We start from the raw sequence: 22711 nt of genomic DNA on the forward strand, positions 1-22711 counted from the left end.
ATATGAATTTGATTCTTTCATTTGTGGTAGTGTCTAAATTTACCAAATAAGGAAAGATTCTCATCACCCAAGGTTTCAATTGGAATGAATCTTAGAATCATGTAAGTTGTATAGTATGATGAATGAGAATTTTCATATTTGGAAAATCAAGACTATTTCCTTGTTCACATGTATATGTGACTCTCAAGTGAAGGACTAAGGGATCAAGTACACATTCATGTGCACCGGTCAAGTACACCACAAAAGATCGATAAGACTTTTTGTCATGATTTACTGAAGTTTAGTAAATATGGTTATACTTAACAGTTTAAGTATAATTCTAAAACATTGGAAAAGTTTCGATGTATGTCAGAACGAATGGGAAAAATCAAATTAGGCAGAAAGATAAAAGTTTCTCAAATATGAAAAGATGGGAAAGTACTTTAGTATTATGTTTTGTGATCATCTTAATGATTAAGAAACCATATCACAATTGGTCCTCTAAGGAAATCTTAGTGCATTCTTATGGCTAAGAAGAGGAATCGTGAATTGTTGAAATGGTTAAATCAAGAAGATGAGTCATACTTCGTTCCAAAACAATTCTTAGAGTCATACTCCAAGATTGTAACTTGACTGACATATCTTAAAGAAGGTTTATAACACTTGTCAAATGTAAGAGTAAAAATTTGCTCTACTTTTGTACATTTGAAATTGGTAAGTTGTGATGTTTTGGATAAAACAAAGACCAACCAAGGCCAATTGTGTGAAGTGTTTGTCTTGATAAAGAATCTGCACTATCTCTTGAATATTTGGCAAGATAGTCTTATATGTCAAGAGGACAGTGGGAGCCTTAAAGATCTTGAAAAAGCTTCAAGATCTAATCAAGAATAAAAAATTGTAGTTTATCACTAGCACACGACTTGAGGTTTATAACCTATCGTGTTGACATATTCCTATTTTTGTGTCCGTTCCAGTTAAAGTTGGCTTTGCATATGAGTTCTGAGAGTTCTCAATTGGTTGTAAAACACTTGGAAGCAATGGTAGGCCCTTGTGCCGCCAGGTGGCAAGAAGTTAAGACTTCAAAAGTTCAGTCTATATGAGCTTGGATTTGTCACTAACCTTGTCTTGTGATTATGGTTTTGACAAATTCACATGGATAGGAACACATACACCATAAAATCTAAGCTTCATGAGGTTTCTCTCCGATTCATGAAAATGATGGTGAGGAAACGCTTTTACTAAGTAGATTTTAAGTAGATATCAATTGTGATATTTGCATTCTCAAACTCGTTAGTGGAGCGTGTATGGTTAAGCGACACACTAACATGGACTTGTGAGGAATGACAAATGTCTAAATAATTGAGACTATGATTATGACATCCCTTTTCATAGTTCTGAAATTGTTTAGACACACATGTGTATTATCTAAGGAAAGGTGTATGATTTTGATAAAGTTTTTATCAAAGCATCTCGTATCAGAAATCTGAACTTTGGTAAAAAAGTCAATAAAGTATTGATATCTAGAAATCCAGCTGATTTCTGAGTACGTGCCAAAGCTAGTAGGAGCATAAGTTTTATGCTGATAATTCTCATGTTAGTGAGAGCATGATAATTATGATAAGTGTTGCAAGTTAACAATGTTAATTATAGAAAAGAAAAGGTTTCAATTGGGAAAAGTTGTTTTGCTATAATTAAGGGAGAGGAAATTATACTTCATTTCAAATCTAAAAGCTTAGATCGTGAGATTTTAATCAAATTTAATCAAGTGTGTGTGTATATATATATATATATATATATATATATATATATATATGAATGTTATGTTGGAATGGTTCAACATAAGGAAATTCTATATATGGGAACAATATTTGCGATCTCAAAATTCGATTATGATTAGGAATGGCAACGGGGAGGGTTCGGGGCGATGCTTGATTTCCCAAACCCGAACCCGATTTTTAAATGTGTCCCCGACCCCAACCCGATACCCGACGGGTTTCTTATCAGGGCACCCCGTTGGGGCCAAAAATTTCCCCGAACCCGACCCTAAACCCGAAACCCGATAAGTACCCAAAACCCGAAAAATGGCAGAATTTTTTTTGGAAAAACTATAATTACACAATGAGAAATTAAGAAGTTGCATAGGCTTAAAATACCAAATAAGTTCTTAAAGCATTTAACCAAATAGTACAAAACAACAACCAACCACCCAAAACAACAAAGTACAAAATACGAGAAACTACTTCATCACAATAATACATTACCCCTTAACATTAAAACAAACTAAAAATCAAACAAAATCATCCAAACTTGTTGTCCCGCTTTCTTTAGTGTTTTCCTACAAAATATTAAACAAACTCAAAATCAAACCAAATCATCGAAACTATATAAAATTAATATTCATAGAAGTGTCGTTTTACCTCTTCCACATCATCAATCAAATTCAACAGAACGACAATATGCCTCGGTCTCTTCAGAACATGTTGTTGTATATAAGAAAATATATGTAACACTCGTGTTTCTAGCCTAGACATTTATATTGAGTTGATAGTCTAGGTTAACCGTTGTAACTTATTTTGAAGAAATGAAAAGGAATTATGTGAATTATGTGTTTTATGCTTAATTATTAGGGCTTAGTTAATTAAGAATAAAAATAAGCGTCAAAATTAAAGTGTGAGATAAGCCCGATATCTTTACATAAAGTTGTAGTGGTCGAAACAAGGATTTCTGGGATATAAAGAATACTAAAATCCGAGTTATAACGAAGAAGTTATGACGTGTCGAAGTTTCGCGACAAAACCGGCACGGTGCTGAATGTCGTAAAAAGTGAGTTTTTGATAAACTACTTTTTAGCCTTAGTAATCTAAACTAAAGTCGTAGTATTCGTTAAACCGAGAAGTTCGATAAAAAGAACGCCCAAATCTGACTTCGTATAAGGAAGTTATGATTTTTCGAAGTTTCAGCGTAGCAGTAGACAGCTAAAAACTCGAATTTTAGATCGAGCGATTTTTAGCCGACACAACCTAAATGAGAATCGAAGGTCTCGTCATTAGTAGCACAACAGTAAAAAGTCTGATGAGAACGGACGTCGGATGAAGAAGTTATGAATTTTTAACGGATTTCTTGTCCCGGTCTGTTAAAAATAATAATATAAAAATTAAAGTAAAAATTAGCCAACAAGTCTAAACGGAAGTTGTAGAGCGTAATTTTAGCTACGCGTGCATATAAAGAACATCAAAAATGGAGCTTGTATATGAAAGTTATGGATTTTAGAAGTTTTGGTGCGAAAAACGAGAAAAATCCCCAAAACCGAGGAATTTCGCACACGTGGACTTCGGCCACGTCACCCTCGCTCAAAACGCGCCACGTATCCGAGCTGCTGAGTCACGAAGCCACCTGGCGAGGCGTGTCATGTCCTTCCGAGTCCGAGGTGCGGTCCAATCCGCTGACTATACGTATAAACTTCGGTGGTAAGCCTCGCATCCGACGCGTGTGTAGTGACTCATCCGTCCGAGCCTCGCAGAAGGAGCCACGTCCGAAGCCTTGACTAGACCGCGGTCCAATCAGGAGGCGACAGCGAGCCCCTCGCATGTGCGAGCCATGTGCGCGCCTTCCCTGCGAATCCTCGGATCTGCGAAGCGTGGCACCTTCTCAGCCGTCCGATCAGAAGCTCTCCCCTATAAATAGAAGGCTGCGAGCCTTCTCGGATATTTTTAAGAAATTGCCACTTTTAACCCCTAAACCCATATTTTCTTCATCTTAACATCCCGCAAAGCCCCGGTATCGATTGTAAAGCCCGAAATACTCCACGAAGTGCCCGAGAAGCCCGGAAAATTTATTTTTTCGGTTTCGAAGCCCGACTTTTGCAAAGCCCGGTTTCTCAATAAAACTCTCGGTTTTATTAGAAACGATCGTTTTAGGAAACGAATTGCTGCCCGATTATCATCAAATTATGTGAGTGTATAGTCACTTTCATTTTACACATAGATATGGAGTATTTACCTTATAATACGTGCTATGTGTAAATATATTAATTGTTTATTTGAGGTGATTGTTGTGTTGATGTTTTATACAAGTTTTAAACTGTATAAGTATTTTTATCTACAAATATGTTGGGTAGAACATGGGTAGATTGTGATGTGTGATAAAATAAAATTGATGAGAGGCCTCGATGTGTTTTGAGATCCAGTCATCTAGCGGAGTTTGGATGACGACCATGGACTTTCTAGACAGTCCAATGGGAAACATTAGCAGGTCCGCAACCTGTAGGTGTTAATGAGATGAGAGTGTTCATTCGTTGTACTCCATCCCCCTCATGGTTGCCTTTAGGACAGGTATGGTTGGGGAAACCCCTTAGCAGTAGTGTCCATCCCGATGATATTCTTTAAGCTAGGTCCCTTGTGACAAGTGTTTAGGGACATAAAGTGAGGATAACGGGAACAGGTAATCAGGGTTATTGTTGATTAATGAACTTAGTAAGTTTATTATTATTGTGGGTTGAAAACCTAATATGCTCACCAGGCTCCCAAGCCTGACCCACTCAGCTTTTTATGTTACAGGTAGTGGACCCCAAGCATAGTCGGAGGACGACGAGAGATTTTTGGATTATAGGCCAGTAGTTGTAAATAACTGTTGAAAGGCTTATAATGTCTTGTTTATGTTTTTGATATGTATCGGAACATGAAATCCCGAGGTTTTGATATATATATATATATATATATGTGTGTGTGTGTGTGTGTGTGTGTGTGTGGAAAACATATACCTTCTTAATGAAGGGTTTTGATAAACTTTTATCATATTTTGTTTGAGGACCAATTCCGCAACATCTTTTAAAAAGATTTTTTTGATTATATTTTAAAAAGCATAAATTAAATGGGACTTTTCTGGCCAAGAAATTAGGGGATGTCACAAACTAGATCCAAAAGCTATTAGGGTTTGCATGTACACCATAGGAATGATGTTTTGCTAATAACCCATCAGTGGTATCAGAGCCATGGCTGTTTGTTTGAGGTATTTGATGTTATTATTATCCTTGCTTAAAGATCGAAATTTAGGGTTTCTGGGGGCTGAACTCGCTGAGTCCATGGTGAACTCGCCGAGTCCATGCCTGACTCGACGAGTCAGCTGGTCAGAAAAGAGGGAAAATTGGGATTTTGTGCTATTTTGGCTTAGGATTATTACCAAAAACGTTTTTGATGAATAAAATCCGATTTTTATTGATTTTGGGTGAATATCCTTACCAAAATAAAAGACAAGTACCAATTAATCAAATATTTGTTGCCTTATAAGATCATGTTTAATTATTTGAGTTATTTGATGAATTATCTTGCAAGAATTTGGACAAGGTCAGATTAGATAACCACCAATTAATTGTTAATTGCCTTATTTGAATTTTGTGATCTAGAATATTCTTGATAAAGTTTGGAAAAGTTTCAAATTACTCCCTTTAGGTTTTATAGTTTAAATTTGAACTTAAATGTTTTGTTTTGAAATTTAAATAAGTTAAACCCTAATGTTTTGAAATGTTTCAAAACTTGCCCTCAAGTTTTGGAATTTAAAAGTTGATTAAAAGTTTAATTTTGAAATGTTAAATTCTAAAACCCTAGTATTGTTTTGAAAAGTTCAAATCACACCCTTATGGTTTTATTAATTAATTAAGGTGTATAATTAAAAGAGGTTTAATAAATCTATAAAGTTTTGGTTCACATTTAGTTAAATTAAAAGTATAATTTATTAAATTAGACCACCTAGTATTTTAAAAGTGTAAAATACACCCTATACTATATATAACATTAAAAGTCTACTATTATATATGTATGAGTAAACAGTCAGTCTTACCGTTAGTAGGCCTCATTCACGAAGCTGGTCTATAAGGGGTGTTTAAGGAAATTGCCTATAAAATGGCGATTGAATGGGTATCCACTCTTACCCACCGCATTCTTGACTAGTGGAGGGTCGTTAGCCGAACGGGTAGGATAGGACAGAAACCTTCCATTATAAGTATAATGAAGTACAAAAGTAACTAAATGATTTTACAAAATTTTCAATCTTAGTTACTTTAGGCAAAAGTGAATTGATGCAATTCCATGAAATTACACTTTGTGCCCTTGCGAAGACGTTAGTGGAGCGTGTGTGGTTAACCGGCATAATAAATGGTTCTATGTAAAGGTGGAAAAGGGTGACTCGATGTTTGTCATAGTTCGGTGGAGCGTGTGTGGTTAACCGACACATCGAATAGTTGACTGTAACATTGGGGGCACCATGTAAGTTTGCATGGTTATTCACACCTTGTTTTGTGATCCTCGGCATCCCAGTCACAAATCGAGGGGCATATCGAGATTTAACCATGTCATTGAAAAGTTCAATGAATATCAAAAGATCTAGGAATTTTCAATAGATTTAAAACTTAAATTTCTTTTTCGTTTTTCATGGTGGAAATTGGTAAATCGTCATTTACCTACCTTCAAATATTATGCAACTAGATTACGGCATCCCTCTTCTAGGTTGTAGAGTATTGTGTAGGATCCTAGCCTCGATGTTTCATTTGGGTGTCACATCGAGGATTCTAATAAACTTAACTTGAATTTTCTCCCGTTTTGTAGATGTCAAAGTATGACAACTATGGTATTCCCAAATCTCGTGGAACAAGCTTTCCATATGAAGATGATATTCCACGATTCGATCGGCGAACAAGAGATCATGCTTCACTTCCTCCACCTCCTCCAATTATTCTCCCTAACCCACAAGTTCGATGGCTTGAAAAGTTCAAGCTCACTCAAGCCCTTTTGGCAAGTAAACATGGAAAACCTGTGTGTGTATACGTCTTAGAGATAAAGTCACACATTGATAGGTTAAGGATGTTGGGTGTCGAGATTTCAGGTAAATTGGCTGTTGACTGGGTTCTTCGGTCGCTTCAAGAATCATATAGTGAGTTCGTTAAAGAGTACTATATGATGGATCATGACGTGACCCTCACTGATTTGACCTATATGCTTATAGCTGCTGAATCAGCAATGATTTGGCGAGCTGGTCGAGCAAATTTGTCTGGTAAATCAAACTCCTAAACTTCAATGGATATTGAAAATGATGACATTGGAGATCCAGAAAAGGTAGATTCTGAGATAGTTCCATGTGCCATTCCAAAGGAATCCATTTGCTTTTATTGCCAATAGAGAAGGGGCATTGGAAACGAAGCTACCCTATTTACCTAAGAGATCTAAGAAATGGGAGAGTCAAAACGTATGGCTCTACTTTAGGTAAAATCCATTAGCTAACTCTTTAAAGTTCCTATTCTAGATTCTTAATACATGATGTGATAAGATTACATTTGATGTTTTGTAGGATCGAAGAAAAGAAAGGAAACTTAAGGGAAGAAGTGAGCTGAATCTAATCGTGAAGAAATGGATTTCGATCGCATTACTTGAAGATTAGATTTTTGAGTTACTACTTGGAGTTGGAATAGATTGCTAAGAAATATGTATTAACATAGTTTTTCAATTGAATTGCATTGTAAGGACAAATTTTTCCGCAATAAAGTAAATTTTGATTTTATATTATTTATTTATCCTTGCAATGGCGTGTATGAAAAATTGATGTTTGAAGGTTTCTATTATTAGCAATAATGGATCTGATTCTTAATTATGTTATTTGTGGAAATCTCAAGAATTTACCAAATAGGGAAAGTTTCTCATCGCCCAAGTTTCAATTGGACAGAAACTTGGAATCATACAACTTGGTTGCATGATGAATGAGAAATTTCATATTTGGAAATTAGACTAATTCGTTGACAAAGTGTCAAGTGAAGGACTAGGAGATCGAGTACACAAAGTTGTGTGTTGATCAAGTCCACCACAAGAGTGACAAAGATATTCGTCATGATTTACTGAAGATTTAGTAAATATGATTATACTTATAAGATTAAGTGTAATTTTGAATTGATTGAAAGAGTTTCAATCAATAGCAGAACGAATAAGAAGAATCAAGTAGGCAGAAAGATAAAAGTTTCTCTATTCTAAGAAGAAGGGAGAGTACTTTTTATTATGTTTTATGATAGGTCCCAATGATTAAGAACCATATCTCAATTGATCCTCTAAGTGAGTCTTAGTGCAATTGTATGTCTGAGAAGAGGAATCAAGAATTGAAGAAATGGTTAAATCAAGAAGTCAATCATACTTTGTTCCAATATCAAGTCTTAGAGTTAAGATTGTGAATTGAGTGACAAGTCTTAAGAAGGTTTATAACATTCATCAAATGTGGAATTTGAAAAAGGTTTTCTTATTCTTGCACATTTTAAATTGGAAAGTTGTGATGTCTTGGATAAGATAAAGACCAACTAGGACCAATTCTGTGAAGTGTTTTGTCTTGATAAAAGCTACATTAACTCTTGAATATTTGTTTGTCGAGAAATGTTTATTGATAAGAGAATCTATTATGTCAAGGAGTCAGTGGGAGTCTTAATGGTCTTGAAAGGTTTCAAAACAAATTAAGAATAAACCTTATCGATCATCACTAGCACACGACTTGAGGTTTATAACCTATCGAGTTGACGTTATTTTGTTTTTGTGCCATTCCAATTGAGTTAATTATGCATGTGAGTTATATGAGTTCTCATTTGAACGCATAAAAGGCAAACACCTTGATCAATGAAAAGTACATTGATAGGAAAGGGTGAGTTGCTTAACTACTTGGAAGACATGGTGGACATTCGTGTTACCATAAGACAAGAAATCAAGATTGAGAAAGTTCAGTCCATATGAGTTTGGATTTGTCGCAAACTTTGGTTTTGACAAATTCACATGGATAGGAACACATACACCATAAAATCTAAGTGTCATAAGATTCCCTCCTTCATGAAAATGACTGTGAGGAAATGCTTTCACTAAGAGAGATTTTAAGAAGACAGTGATTGTGAAAATTGTATTCTTGAATTCGATTATGGTAACGGTGTCCCTTTCCATAACTCGAATTGTGAGATTTGGCAATTAGTATGAATTGTTTAGACACACATATGAGTTATCTAAGGCAGAGGTGTATAAGTTTAAGAAGATTAGATAAAGGATTATCAAAGCATTAGGTATTAGAAATACGAACTTCAGAAATTCAATAAGTATTGTTTTCTGGAAGTTCAGTTGTTTTCTAAAACATGTCAAAGCTAGTTGGAGCATAAGTGTTATGCTTATATGATAATAATCATCATGCTAGTGGGAGCATAAATGTTGTGCTTGTATGATTATTAAGGCAAGTATTGCAAGTTAGCAATATTAATTATAGAAAACAAGAGTTATACTTTGCAAAGTCGTAAGGGTTGAAAAGTTGTTTTGCTATAATTAAGGGAGAGAATATTGTACTTCGTTTCAAAATCTATAGCTTGGATTGAGAAATTTTAATAAATTTAGTCAAAGGATACATAGTGTGTTCTTAAATTTCGATTATGATTACTGTATCCCTCTTCATAGTTCGAATTGTAAGAAGATTGATAAAGTATCATATCTTTATGTAAGACATTATGCATTGTGTCCCATACATTTCGGGTATAGGATTGATTGCCAATGCTATTATATTTGACCATTCTAAAATTTTCCAAATGTTTAGCGCATTTAGAGGGAAAAAGGACTAGAATCGGTTTTTGACTAAAATAATTTAACAACTATCAAAGGACGATCCAAAGCTCGCTGAGGATTGGTTGCTTTTGAGTAGTTGGAAGTATGGCATTGGATGACATTATTATGAATAGATAAGATTCTATTAAGAATGAATTGTCATATGGCAAATATGGAAATGTTTCCATATTGGGAGTTGGATATTGAGAATCTATGTCTAGATTAGAAACTTTTATGCAAGAAGGATGTTCAAAGGAATGTAATTTGAGTGAGAGACATCATATCTATAGAATTGTTTCTGATAGAGATTGGCCAAGTCTTGATGATTTTGATCTATGACTTTACGAAAGAATCATTGCATAAAATGTTAGAATCTAGCATAAGTAGCAAGAACTTGATATTCGTATACTGATGATAAGGATTGGGAGTTGTGAAATGAGTATGATTGGAAATGTGTTCATTTGATCTATTTCACAAAGTAAGGACCGTAGGTAAACATTGTGTGCATGCTGAGAGCATGGGACAAGTGTAGTAATAATTCAAGTAAGAAGTTGATTACCCGAAACAACAAATAATGAGTAATCAATATGGTGATTAAATAAAATGTTTTATTTATACCCAGAGTTTGGGGCCATATGGGATTAATATTATTCTTGTGTTTCACTTTGCATGTTTTGACTTCCTGAATAATTAAATTGGTTCAGAACAATCAAATTATTCGAATGGACCACAGTCGTTCATATGTTGGAAGTAGGTATGAATGAAGACTGTCGTGAATTGGTGTGTGGATTGTCTAAAGTGTATTAGACATAAGAAAATGTTTGCTGCAACGTTCATGAGTGCTTATGAATATGATTTGAGCATTGGACTAAACCCACGCTCACTTGGATCACTTCATGGATTTTATCATGAGTGATTGGTGAGATGATAATATCTTATATTCTTGAAATCGAGATGTGCGAGTTGTATCTTGCGAGTCGGCTACACATTGATAATATGTAAACGCACCAACAACTTGGTGTCATAAAACATATTGTTGTGTGTGATTCGGTGAGTGAGTGCAAGCAATCATTGAATCAAAGTTTATCCGTTCCTTTTATCCAAATTGGGATGAAAGCGATATCTGTGGGCCCCTCGATGATTTAGTGATGACACCTAAGCGCTTGGCCAAGCGGGGACTAATTTGATGTGTTCAATTGTAGTCTGTTGTCAGTCGTCATAAATCTGAAATTGGGAAAACAGTATAGAGAGAATGATTTCAATCCATGTCTCAGTCTATACGATATCTATAATGGAGGAATGTATGATCCCTTATCTAAAGGACGCGTATCTGATTAGATCAGAGTTGACAGCGGCTTTTGAAAGCTACAATTGCAGATCAGGATCTGAAGTCATATGCATAATAGTTATTAGACTTATCCAAGTGGGAGACTGTTGGATTAGTGTCTAAGTCCATAACTATTTTGGTATTTACTTGACCCGATGGTGCATGGTCCTTTTGGGGTGCCTTCACCAAAGCAACCTGATAGGATGAATTATGGAGAGAGAGAGAGAGGAGTAATTATGATTTATTAATATTATGAGAACAATATATTAAAGAAGAAATCATATTGTTTAATTAATATTAGTCAATAGTTAATAAGAATTAATTTTTGTGGCTAAAAGAGATTAATTAAATAAAGGGGACTAGAACTGTCAATTGTGTGATGGTTGAATATTGGGCTAATGGACTCCATAGAGGATGGAGTGGACGAATTATATGGGGAAACCCATTAGAAATCGTCCAAGGCATCTAAGGAGGGAGTTCATGGGTTGCTTAGGGCCTAAGCAGTCAAATCAGGGTTTCCTTGTTAGATAACCCTAATAGCCTCACTATTTAAGGATCCCCAGGGCACCAAAAACGTGGCCAACTAATTCCTTAGGGTTTCTACACGTTTTTGGGTGCCTCCTCTCTTATCATTCTTCATCCTCTTGCTCTTGGTGTTTGTGAGCCATTAGAGGAGTGACACTTGTGACTCTAAGCTTTCTAAAGCCATTACAAAGGAGGATTTGAGATTGTTATTGCTACATAACAATCAAGGTAAGATCTAAACCCCAATCTTATGTTAATATGATTAATTGTATGCTAGATCTGGGGTTTATAGCTTTTGGATATTCAATTGCATGTTCATTAGACAAACTAGATCCAAAAGCTATTAGGGTTTACATGTACACCATAGGAATGATGTTTTGCTAATAACCCATCAGTACACGATGTCAAACAGCGAGTGGGACAACAAAGAGGATAAGGGAGTGACGGTTAACCTTGCCGACGACTTCCTAGTCGCTTATGACCCACGTATAACGAGCACAGCTTCAAACTCCCTCGACGGTTCTCCGGTTACCCATGACATCCGACAACAAGGTTGTGGTGGTGGCGCTTCGATGACGGCGCAACAGATGGAAGGGTGGCGGTTGGCTTGGTCTCACAATTCTCGATATCGTCGACAAGGAGAGTGGCGATGGCTGGAGGGGTTGGTGTCTGAAGAGTATAATCTAGGAATAAGGTTTAGCTTGGGTGGTGCTTCTATACACGGGAGAAAATGACGGGTCTTAACTCCCGTCCCATTTTAAAACTTCACCCAAATTGACACATTCGACCCCTCTTCCTCAATTCCTTATGATGTAACTCCCCATTTTACTCTTTGGCCCTTGTTTTCCAAAAATCCATTCACTACAAGTCCCTTTGATACAATATAAACTCCAAATTCCCGTAATTATAATATTTAATTCCCATAGCTAACACTGATATATTATTATGGATCTAGGACCCCAATAAAATAATATGAAATATACTTCTCATCCCGTGGTTTATTTATTTATTTATTTATTTAATCTTATTTATTTAAATTCCAAAATAGAATTGTAACAAACACGTTTTGAAATTGTGTATTGTAAATTATAAAATTGAATAATATTATGAAATATTATGTGAAATTGAGTGTTGAGTTCTAACGGATAGTTTTTACTAGAAATGAAGTAAAACTAAGTTTAAAATCATTCAGAAAATATTGGAAGTCTTATGAAATTCCAATTAAAAGCCAAATAGTGAAATTTAGCGAAAATATAAAATTTGAAATAAGTAAAATTTTATTATTGAAAGTTGTAAATAATCTCGTTAGAAACTTGTAGGCGAAAACCTCATCGAAATCCGAGTTATAATGAATACGTTATGACCAATCGAAGATCCGCGACAAAACCGGCACGTCGCCGAATTACGTAAAAAGTGAGTTTTTGATAAACTACTTTTAGCCTTAGTGATCTAAATGAAAGTCGTAGTATTCGTTAAACCGAGAAGTTCGATAAAAAGAACGCCAAAATATGACTTCATATGAGGAAGTTATGATTTTTCTAAGTTTCAGTCTAGCAGACAACTAAAAACTCGAATTTTAGATCGAGTGATTTTTAGCCGACACAACCTAAACGAGAATTGAAGATTTCGTCAACAGTAGTACAATGGTAAAAAGTCTGATGAGAACGGATGTCGGATGAAGAAGTTATGAATTTTTAACGGATTTTCCAGTCCCGCTCTGTTAAAAATAATAATATTAAAAATAAAGTCAAAATTAGCCGACGAAGTGTAAATGAAAGTTGTAGAATATATTCCCGCCTACGAGTGCATATAAAGAACATCAAAAACGGAGCTCGTATGCGAAAGTTATGGATTTTAGAAGTTTGTGGCACATTTTCTGAGAATTTTCGCATGGATAAGATCAGCCACGTCACCTCGCATGAACAGTAGCCGCGTGTCACTTCCGGATTCGACCGAAGTCGCAGCCAACCGGCGTCCGATGCGCCTCGCCCTGTGTTGCGTCCAAGCCTTGCTTGTGAGAGACCTGGAGACCCTCGCAGCCTGCCACCTGCTGCCTTCGCATATACGACGCGTGTCGCGTCCGAGCCCCTCGCTGGCACCGCCTCTTCTCGACCGACCTTCGGACCTCACTCCTATAAATAGGAGACCTGTGAGATCTCCCGGGTAAAGTTTAAAAATTACCATTTTTCACCCCAAATTTCATATTTTTACTATTTTGACATCCCCCAAAGCCCCGACATCAATTTTAGCACCCGAAACACGTCCCGAAGTTCCCGAGAAGCCCGAAAAATTTAACTTTTCGGTTTTGAAGCTCTACCTTCGCAGAGCCCGGTTTTTCAATAAATTTCTCGGTTTTCAACAAATAAAGTCATATTTGGAGCCAAAATGCTGCTCAAATTACTATTTTAACCTTCGGTTATTTCAATGTGAGTTTAATATAGAGAAACAATTGTATGTTATGTGTTATATGTGCTATGTGCTTTTCAGTGTTATTATTCCAGGTTATTTTCCCGTGTTATTTTTATTCGCTATTTTTAATAGCAAAGAAATACCTTTGACCATGTGATCAGTGAAAGGACTTAGATTCACGTTGGTACTGGTATGTAGTCTCTGGCCATGTAGAACATGTCTCCGTAAGAGAATGATTTTTATTCTATAGCATTGGCAGAAGGTTAGACAGGGCTGAAAGCCTGAAATCTACCAAAATGTATAATAAAAAAGTGTATGTCTTCTGTGCCATTTGGGCTGAAGCTTTATTGATGTATATCAAGTATGGAAATTGTTATGTCTCATTGATTGTATATCTTTGAATCAAATCAATGATTGATATGGAAAGTTTGTCACATGATTCACACATGCCCTTGTTATTCCTTGTTCCTCTTTGCTTCTGTCATATTGAAGTATATATATGGCATAACGTTATATTGTATCTATTACTGAACTCACTAAGCATCACCGCTTACCCTCTCAATGTGTAACGCCCTGTTCTAAAAGTACTTATTTATGAATTTCTGAGATCAAGAGTAAGGGCGTTTCAATCTTTTGTGGGCAATGGGTTTCATTCGAGAAGGTTTTTGTAACATCCCAAGTTTGTCATTTGTAGTCTATGGGAATGGATGGGGTAAAGTCTTGAAGAAACTAAGGGCTAATTTGTAAATTAGGATCAGGAGGCGTACGCCGTGTGTACATAAGGGTACGCTAGCCGTAATCTTGTGTACGCTAGGCGTACTTGTAAAAGATGAAAACCCTAATGTCCCGGTTTGAGAGCTATATAAGCATCCTTAAGGTTCATTTCCTCTCATCACTCTCAGCCTTCATCCTTTAGAAACGTCCCAAACCCTAGATCTTGTGTGAGAGTGTGAGTTGGTGGGTATTTTGAGCTCATGGAAGTGAAGGTGTAACGTCCCAAAATTCAAGACTAAAAATTTCTTTTAATAAAACATTACTTAAAGCAAGATCATCAAACCAAAACATAATAAGAGTATCAATTTCCAAAACACATGTTCGTTATCAGAGTAAAACATTCCTAGGTTGTCTAATCCATGGTGTGTGCCATTCGATCACCCCGAGCTCTTCCCTCCGCTACTGGAAGTACCTGAAACCAAAACTGAAAACTGTAAGCACGAAGCTTAGTGAGTTCCCCACCCTACCACATACCATGCATAGCCACATACTGCACATACTGGGCCATGCCCGCTATCCTGGGCCTCGCCCCCTGCCTAGGGCCTCGCCCGATACAACCACCCCGCCGCTCCATGCCCCGCCTGGCTTCGAGCCCCGCTCGGATACAAATCTGTTTCACTTAGGCCTCGCCCGCTAACATATAATAGCACATAAACATATCACATCACATAAGCTAAACGTATACTAATGGATCTTGTTCTAAGGCCTCGCCTGTCTCTAGGCCTCGCCCTTGTCCTGCTACTGATGAGTCATGGAACCCCGTCCATACTCCTGTTGTTAGTGAGGTACGGGCCCAGCCCACACTCACTCCTTCCCTAACTTAGGCCTCGCCCCTGATCTGCTGCTAATGAGATATGGAACACCATCCACACTCTGTTATTGGCAAGATACGGGACCTCGCCCACACTCACCTCCCTACCAGGCACATACAAGTATCACACAGACAACAAGTATTAACTATCACATAGACCATTCCTTGGGCACCCGCCCGCTATCCTTGGACCTCGTCCTGAATATCGTACTAGCATACTGTGCCTAGGGCTAACCCCCATGTCTTCTACTCATAACTACATGGGCCAGCATTATGGCCGTAAACCCATTCACACAAAAGGGAAACTCACTTGCACTTGCTGGACTTGATGATAATCCCTATGGCTGCTGCCCGACAACTCTCTGAACTCCTGCTCCACTAGCTCCCCAAGCTACCAATATCAATGCAACACTTAGTCTAACTGACCCCCAAAAGTCAACTAAGTTAACTATGGTTAACGTCAAAGTCCTGGTCAAGGTCAACCCTACTCGCCGAGTCTGCCTACTGACTCGTCGAGTTCATAAGCTCAGAATCTTTCCATTCACGACTCGACTCACCGGGTCAGTCCATGACTCGCTGAGTCTACCGATTTCCGAGTCCTGACTTGTCCAACTCACCGAGTCTCCAGTCGACTCACTGATTCGAGTCTCAACTCGAAGGGTTTGGGGTTTCGCGACCTGACTCGCTGAGTCCAAGAACAGACTCGCCGAGCCAAGACAATCTTCAACCGACTCGACAAGCTGTTCATCCCACTCGTCGAGTTCCTCCTAATCTTCATGCTACTCGCCGAGTCCACTCAAAGGACTCGCCGAGTCTATTCAGATCTTCACACATGCAGAGGGCTTTTGAGTCATGCATGGACTCCAAACTGTAGATCTACCCTTCCCAAGCCTATTCCTCACGTAAAGTTGCAAACTTTACGTGTAGAGAAGGAGATCTAGGCTAAATACACCATGAACTAGTGTTTAAGGCAAGGAGGCTCTATAATCAACTCAAGGGAAGTTACTTTATGCTTCACAAGGCTAAAAAATGCTTAGATCCGAAGTATCAACTTCAGATCTGGCTTCTAACTCAAATGGATAACTAATCATGGCTAAAAAGCCCCAAAACTCACAACTATAATAGATCTAAATGAAGGAAACGACTTAGTACCTTCAATAACTTAGAAAGGTTCCACAAACTCCATATCTAAGGCCAATCCTTGAAGCTTTAATGATTCCCCTCTTTCTTCTTCCTTCAAATCACCCAAAAATGGCTTGGAAGCTTGAATGAGCAACAATGGGGCTTAGGGTTCGATATTCTGGGCGAGAGAGGTAGTAAAGGAATCCTAGGGGAGAGAATGAGACGTTTAAATAGGCTCCAAGTCCTGGATTTAGGGTTTTCCTCATTCATACCAGACTCGCCGAGTCTCCTTTGCCGACTCGCCAAGTCGGTCACTTACTCCTTGACCCGGATCCCGCTCGAACTCGCCGAGTTCCTCCTTGGACTCGAAGAGTCTTCCCTTAAACTTAGGGTTTCCTTTCCTTTCCTGGCCTTCCTGACTTTGGGTGTTACAGAATGCATTGCACCAAGAAGTTGGAGAAGAAGATTGGCTTGTAGATCTGAAGTTGGTTTGTGTCTTTGAAGCTCCAGAAGGTAAAAAGCTTGGAACTTTATGCTTGTATATCATAGATCTAGCCATTCTAGCATTTTGGAACCATTTCTTGTCCCAAAAGTCCCAAGACGATGTATGTTGTGTTTTGGACGAAATGATCTGTCCTTTTAGACTCTTGATGGGGTGTTGAGTGATAAAAATGAGGTCCCAATGGCTTATGAAGTCCCCTGCAAGTAGTAGAAAGGTCTTAATGGATTAAGACCTTGGATTAAGAACTTTCTGGTCGTCCAAAGTGATAAAGTTCGAGACTTTATGAGTCCTAGGCATAATTGGTCGATGGATCTGAGGTTTGGGCTTAAGAGCTTAAGCCATTAAGCACTTATGAGGATTTTTGTGGAACTCGCGTACGCCCCGCGTATGAAGTTGTATACCCAACGTACAGGGTCAACAGCCCGTTTTCCAGTCAACCTAAGACGGGGTACGCCCCGCGTACCAGAGGAGTACGCCCAACGTACGCCCTATGTTGGGTTTTTGTTTTTGGGCCTTAAGTGATTGGGCTGTTATTGGGCTAGTGGGGCTTGGGCCGTGACTGAACATTATGGATGGAGTATTTTGGACTCAATAATTATTATGCACCTTGGATCTAGGCCCATTTGGTGAGGTGGGCCCAATTTAGTAAATTGGGCCAATATTGGGCTTTGCATGAGGATTTGATTTTGAGACTTGGTCCAATAAGAGGATGATGGACTTAATGAGTGTTGTGGGCAAAGTCATGATTGGACTCTAACTTGGTGATTATCATGTGATAGTTGGGAGTCCCGGTGAGTCAGCGGTCGAAGATTTGCAGGATTTCGGCAGTTGCAGGGTGAGTTATCCTCACTATATCGACAGGGTCTACGACACCAAGGCTGACCCTTTATCGCATGGAAATCCGGGTATTGTTTGTTACGTTATTGTTTTGCTAGATCTGCATCCTGGTATTTAGGATGGTGTTATGTTAGTGACCTGGTTAAGTTCGGTACTCGGGATATAGGGTAATGTTATGCTAGTGACCGGTTAGGTCGGAATCCTGGTTAGGATGTTGATATGCTATGTGATTTGTTAGACTGTTGTCTGGTTAGATATTTGTTATGTGATTGATTGTTTTATGTGCTCATGGTTGTTTGACGGGGGTTGGGTTGAGGCGGGTCCTGCTTAGTGCTGCAGGCCAACATACCTAGGGCGGACCAGATATTCTGAAGGCCCAGCTGGCGGTCCGGATAGGTTGAAGGCCCCAAGAGGGCGGACCAGACTTGCTGAGGCTCGGAGAGTGGACCAGGCCGACTGAAGGCCCGGTACGGGCGGACCAGTCATACTGTAGACTCAGAGAGTGGACCAGGTGGACTGAAGTTCCGGTGCGGGCAAACCAATCACACTATAGACTCGATGTACATGGCTAGTCTCGGAGGGTGGACCAGGTGGACTGAAGGCCCGGTGCGGGCGGACCAGTCACACAGCAGACCCGATGTGAACGGTTGTTCTATTTGTGATATGATATGAGTATGTTCTGTGTGGTTGGTATTTTGGGGGTAACTGACTAAGCTTTCAGGCTTACAGTTGTAGTGTTATGTTTCAGGTACTTCAGGAGATCGTGGCAAAGCGAAGGCGTGATCGTACCGCTCCTCATGTTTATGATTTATGTGATATGGTTCTGGGGATGCTCTGATGTTTAAACTATTTTGAAAATGAAATGTACGAACTTAATGGTTTTGAATGAAAGAAAATGTTTTAAATTTGGTTGAGATTTTCGGTTGTTACAAGTTGGTATCAGAGCCTTGGTTTGAGTGAATTGGAGGAACATTCATGTGAATCCAGTCTCAAATCAACGAGGGATTTGCAAAATAGTTTTCAAAAAGTTTTCGAAATAAGTAAAGGAGGATGCAGAGGGTACGATTAGCCAGAACCAGTAAGTTGACCTCAAAATACCATGCAAGTGATTTGATTATGTGATATGTTAGAACAACATGCTAGCACTAGGCTAGGGATCTCCAGGAATTGAATGATAGAATTTCCTAAATTATGATGCTTGCTAGGCTAGGGTTTCCTTGTTATGAGCTATTCAGTGTTCTTCTAGGGGTGAGGATTGAGTGCTTGTTGTGTATGTTTGTGCTTAGGGCGTTGTGGTGATACTTTAGACAAATATGGGTAGGTGTGGAAGGTAGTATGGGTCAGTACTACTGAAAGCACAGGACCCATACGCGTGTCAAGGATGTCACAACCCCTAGGTTGCTGATTTGAGGTTAGTTCTCGGTGGTTATGTGAGGGATCTAAGATTTGTATGGTGCATTCCAGTATGGCGGATGCGAGAAGTTTGGAGGCAGGATCCGGTTCGGGATCGGGATCAGGAGAGGGTGGCTGGGATGGACCCGTATCACCTGAAGTCATTGGCCAAATGAGTACGGATGAGTTGGACGCTAGGATTTGTGATATCCTACATGAGGAGGTTGTTGCTATGTTCCGAGCTGAGTTGTCGGAACTGTTTGGGTTGATCAAGACCGCCATGGTTGAGTATTTTGATGAGCGCTATGCATCTCTTGCAGAGACAGCGGCCGCGGCAGCTACAACGGTTGTGGCAGCGGCAGGGGGAGGAGCCAGTCGGGGTTTTCAGTATCGGGATTTCGACAATACGAAGCCCCCTACTTTTGATGGAGTTCAGGATCCGATCGTTGCTATGAGGTGGTTGTCAGACGTGGAGGTTTGCTTATTCACGTGTTCATGCCCTGCGGATCAGAGGGTGAGGTGTGCTCTGAACCTTATAAGGCTCGGGGCGAAGGATTGGTGGAGGTTGACTACAGGATCTTATTCTGATGCGCAGCGGACCGCGGTTACTTGGGATCAGTTTTTGGAGATGTTCAGTATTCGTTATGTTCCGCAGGTTGAGAGAGAGAGAGAGAGAGAGAGAGAGAGAGAGGTTGACTCAGGAGTTCCTGGAGCTGAAGCAGGATCCAGAGTCGGTGACGGAGATCACCAGGATGTTCACTGAGAAGGCGATGTTTTGCCCAAAGTTTGCATCGGAGCAGGCTCAAATGTCCCGGTATCTGAGTATGCTCAAGAGGGATATTAGACAGTTTGTGTCCACGCAGAGATGTGATACCTTATTAGAGCTGCAGGAGGCCGCCAGGCGGCGTGAGTTGGAGATTGAGTTGCAGTTGCGAGAGCAGAGGCAGGCCCTGGTGCAGTCGCAGCCGGCGACGAAACGGTTCAAAACCGTTGACTCTAGGATTGGGGGTTTGGGTAGCCACACTAGTGAGAAGTGTGGGAAGGGTCATACCGGAGTTTGTAGGGATCATGTATGTATAAATGTATAGTATCCTGGGTAGTTGTGTAATATATAACACTTTGTAATAGTCGGTTTGTATCCAGTCATTTGTAATCTCTTTATCAATGTAAAATATTGCTTTTATGAATATGCAAGTAACATGTTTGAAGTAACTATATTGTCAAGTATGAAAGTTTGGGTCTTTCAAAAATATGAAAGTGAGGGTCTTTCAAGAATGTTACAATTAAGGACCAATCTAGGACAAAGCCAAAACTTAATTGTGTTATAGTGTCATTTTTCCAAGTCTAAAATCATAAACATAGGAGATGCGCACACGTAATGCTCCAGCTGGAGCCTTCCCACAACCAGAAGCACAACCTGTAAAACATTTAATCCACATATGTAAGCACAAAACTTAATGAGTTTACCAAAATACCATATATCAACATTACACATACAATGCATACAAAAGGCTTGTAGACTACACCTTAGAGGGCCTACATGCATAAAGCTATTATCCCAAAGACTAGTAGAACCTTCAACTAGATGCAATTCATATGCAACACCTCAGTGGGCCTATAGTCACATAACCATCATCTCAAAGATTTATTGAACCTCTAACTTCCATTCCAGTGGCATGTAGGCACATAACCATCACCCCCTATAATCAACACATACCAAACATATAGATTAACTAGCCCAACACATATTCGTACTCTAACAACCTATCACACTAGATATACATGTCACATACATTTTAGTGAGAAAACTCACCAGAATCAAAAGTTGAACAGATAAACACTCGTAACTCAAAAGAATTAGTAACACAAACCACCTAGAAACTAAATGGAGGTCCATACTCAGCCTATAACTCAACACCAACAAGTTTGACCAAAAGTCAAACATGGTCAAATAGTCAACATGATGGGTCAAGGGAACCCTAACCCGACTAAAAGACAAAATAATCGATTTTTAGAGTTGCCCCACGTTTCATGCCAAAACAATTGAACAAATGACTTAATCCATTATGTCAGAAATCCCAAATATCATATATGAATCTTCTTAGTGTCTTAATGGATAAAGTTTCAAACTTTAGCAATTTGGATGGTCCAAACAAATAATATATAAAACCACAAGTCCCAAAAGTGCCCAAAGTGCACTTATATTCATGCATGGAGCAAAGAGAGCCCCTGCATACACTCTTTACTCTAGCAAATGATCAGATCCTGACCCAAACATCATTCATGAGCTATGAAGTTCTTCAAACTGCATGAAACAAACCTCAAAGGGACCAAAACCTGCTAAAATGGATTAGGACCCTAACAAACTCCTAAATTTATATGTGAAATAAGATAAAGCTTGAATATTTTAAACTTACAAAGGTCCAAAAAGAAAAGAGAATGCTCATTACTTTAAGTGCTATGCTCCAATAACCAACCTTTCTTGTTTCCCCCACTCAAGAACACAAAAACAACACAAAAATGGATTATATGAGAGATGATGAGCTTAAAACTCTTCAATGACGGCTAGGGTTTCACAAGGAGCGTTTTGAGGGTGATTGAAGCTTAAAATGACGAAACCTTAGAGGTTTGTGCCCCTTAAATAAACCCAAAACACTAAAAATGACATCAACCCAAAAGTAAAGGGCGCCCCACGCCTCCATCGATTTACAAAAAACATAAATTAAAGATTTAAATAATAATAATTCATATCGGAAACTCGAGTGTTATAGAAATTTTTTTCGTCACATCTATCGACATGTTTTGATAATTACGTTGAGATTTTTGTTCATAGTTGCTATTTTTCTGAATATTACTCTAAGCTAGATGCCTAAATTGATTTTTTAAGTATATCACCATGAGTTCAACATCCAACTTAATACCACTAGTCGACGAGCGAAACATCTACTAAGGTTATCGCGAACGTAAAAGAAAGAAGTTGAAAAAGCATACGAATAATTTTTACACCTTTTTGATTCATCATCTGAAGAAAAAAAGACACTATAAATTTAGAGCAATACATGACTTATAATAGCGAAAGTAAAGAATTTGGGGCATGAAGGTTAGACCTACAAAACATCAATTTTAAGCTAAAAAGACAATTTCTACACTCACTCAAAGAAACTCATTTTCAAATTTTATTCAAAAACAATAAATGTAGTTCATTGATTAATGCACTTCAATATTTTAAAAATTACAAGCCATTTAGTAATTTTGAAAGAAATTCAACGGACGCAAAATAATAAAAAGGGCATAAAACAATAAAAGACATTTGCGAGTTCTTAGAAAGATGATTTGACTATGAATTAGAGAAACAAACCATAACTTTCATGTAACGAGATGTAATGTTTCTCTAAATGTTCATAATTAAGGGGTCACAATAATATATGACATGTAAA

The sequence above is a fragment of the Lactuca serriola genome, chromosome 1 (genome assembly GCF_051521515.1).
Source record: "Lactuca serriola cultivar US96UC23 chromosome 1, Lser_US96UC23_V15, whole genome shotgun sequence".
Lineage (NCBI taxonomy): Eukaryota > Viridiplantae > Streptophyta > Magnoliopsida > Asterales > Asteraceae > Lactuca > Lactuca serriola.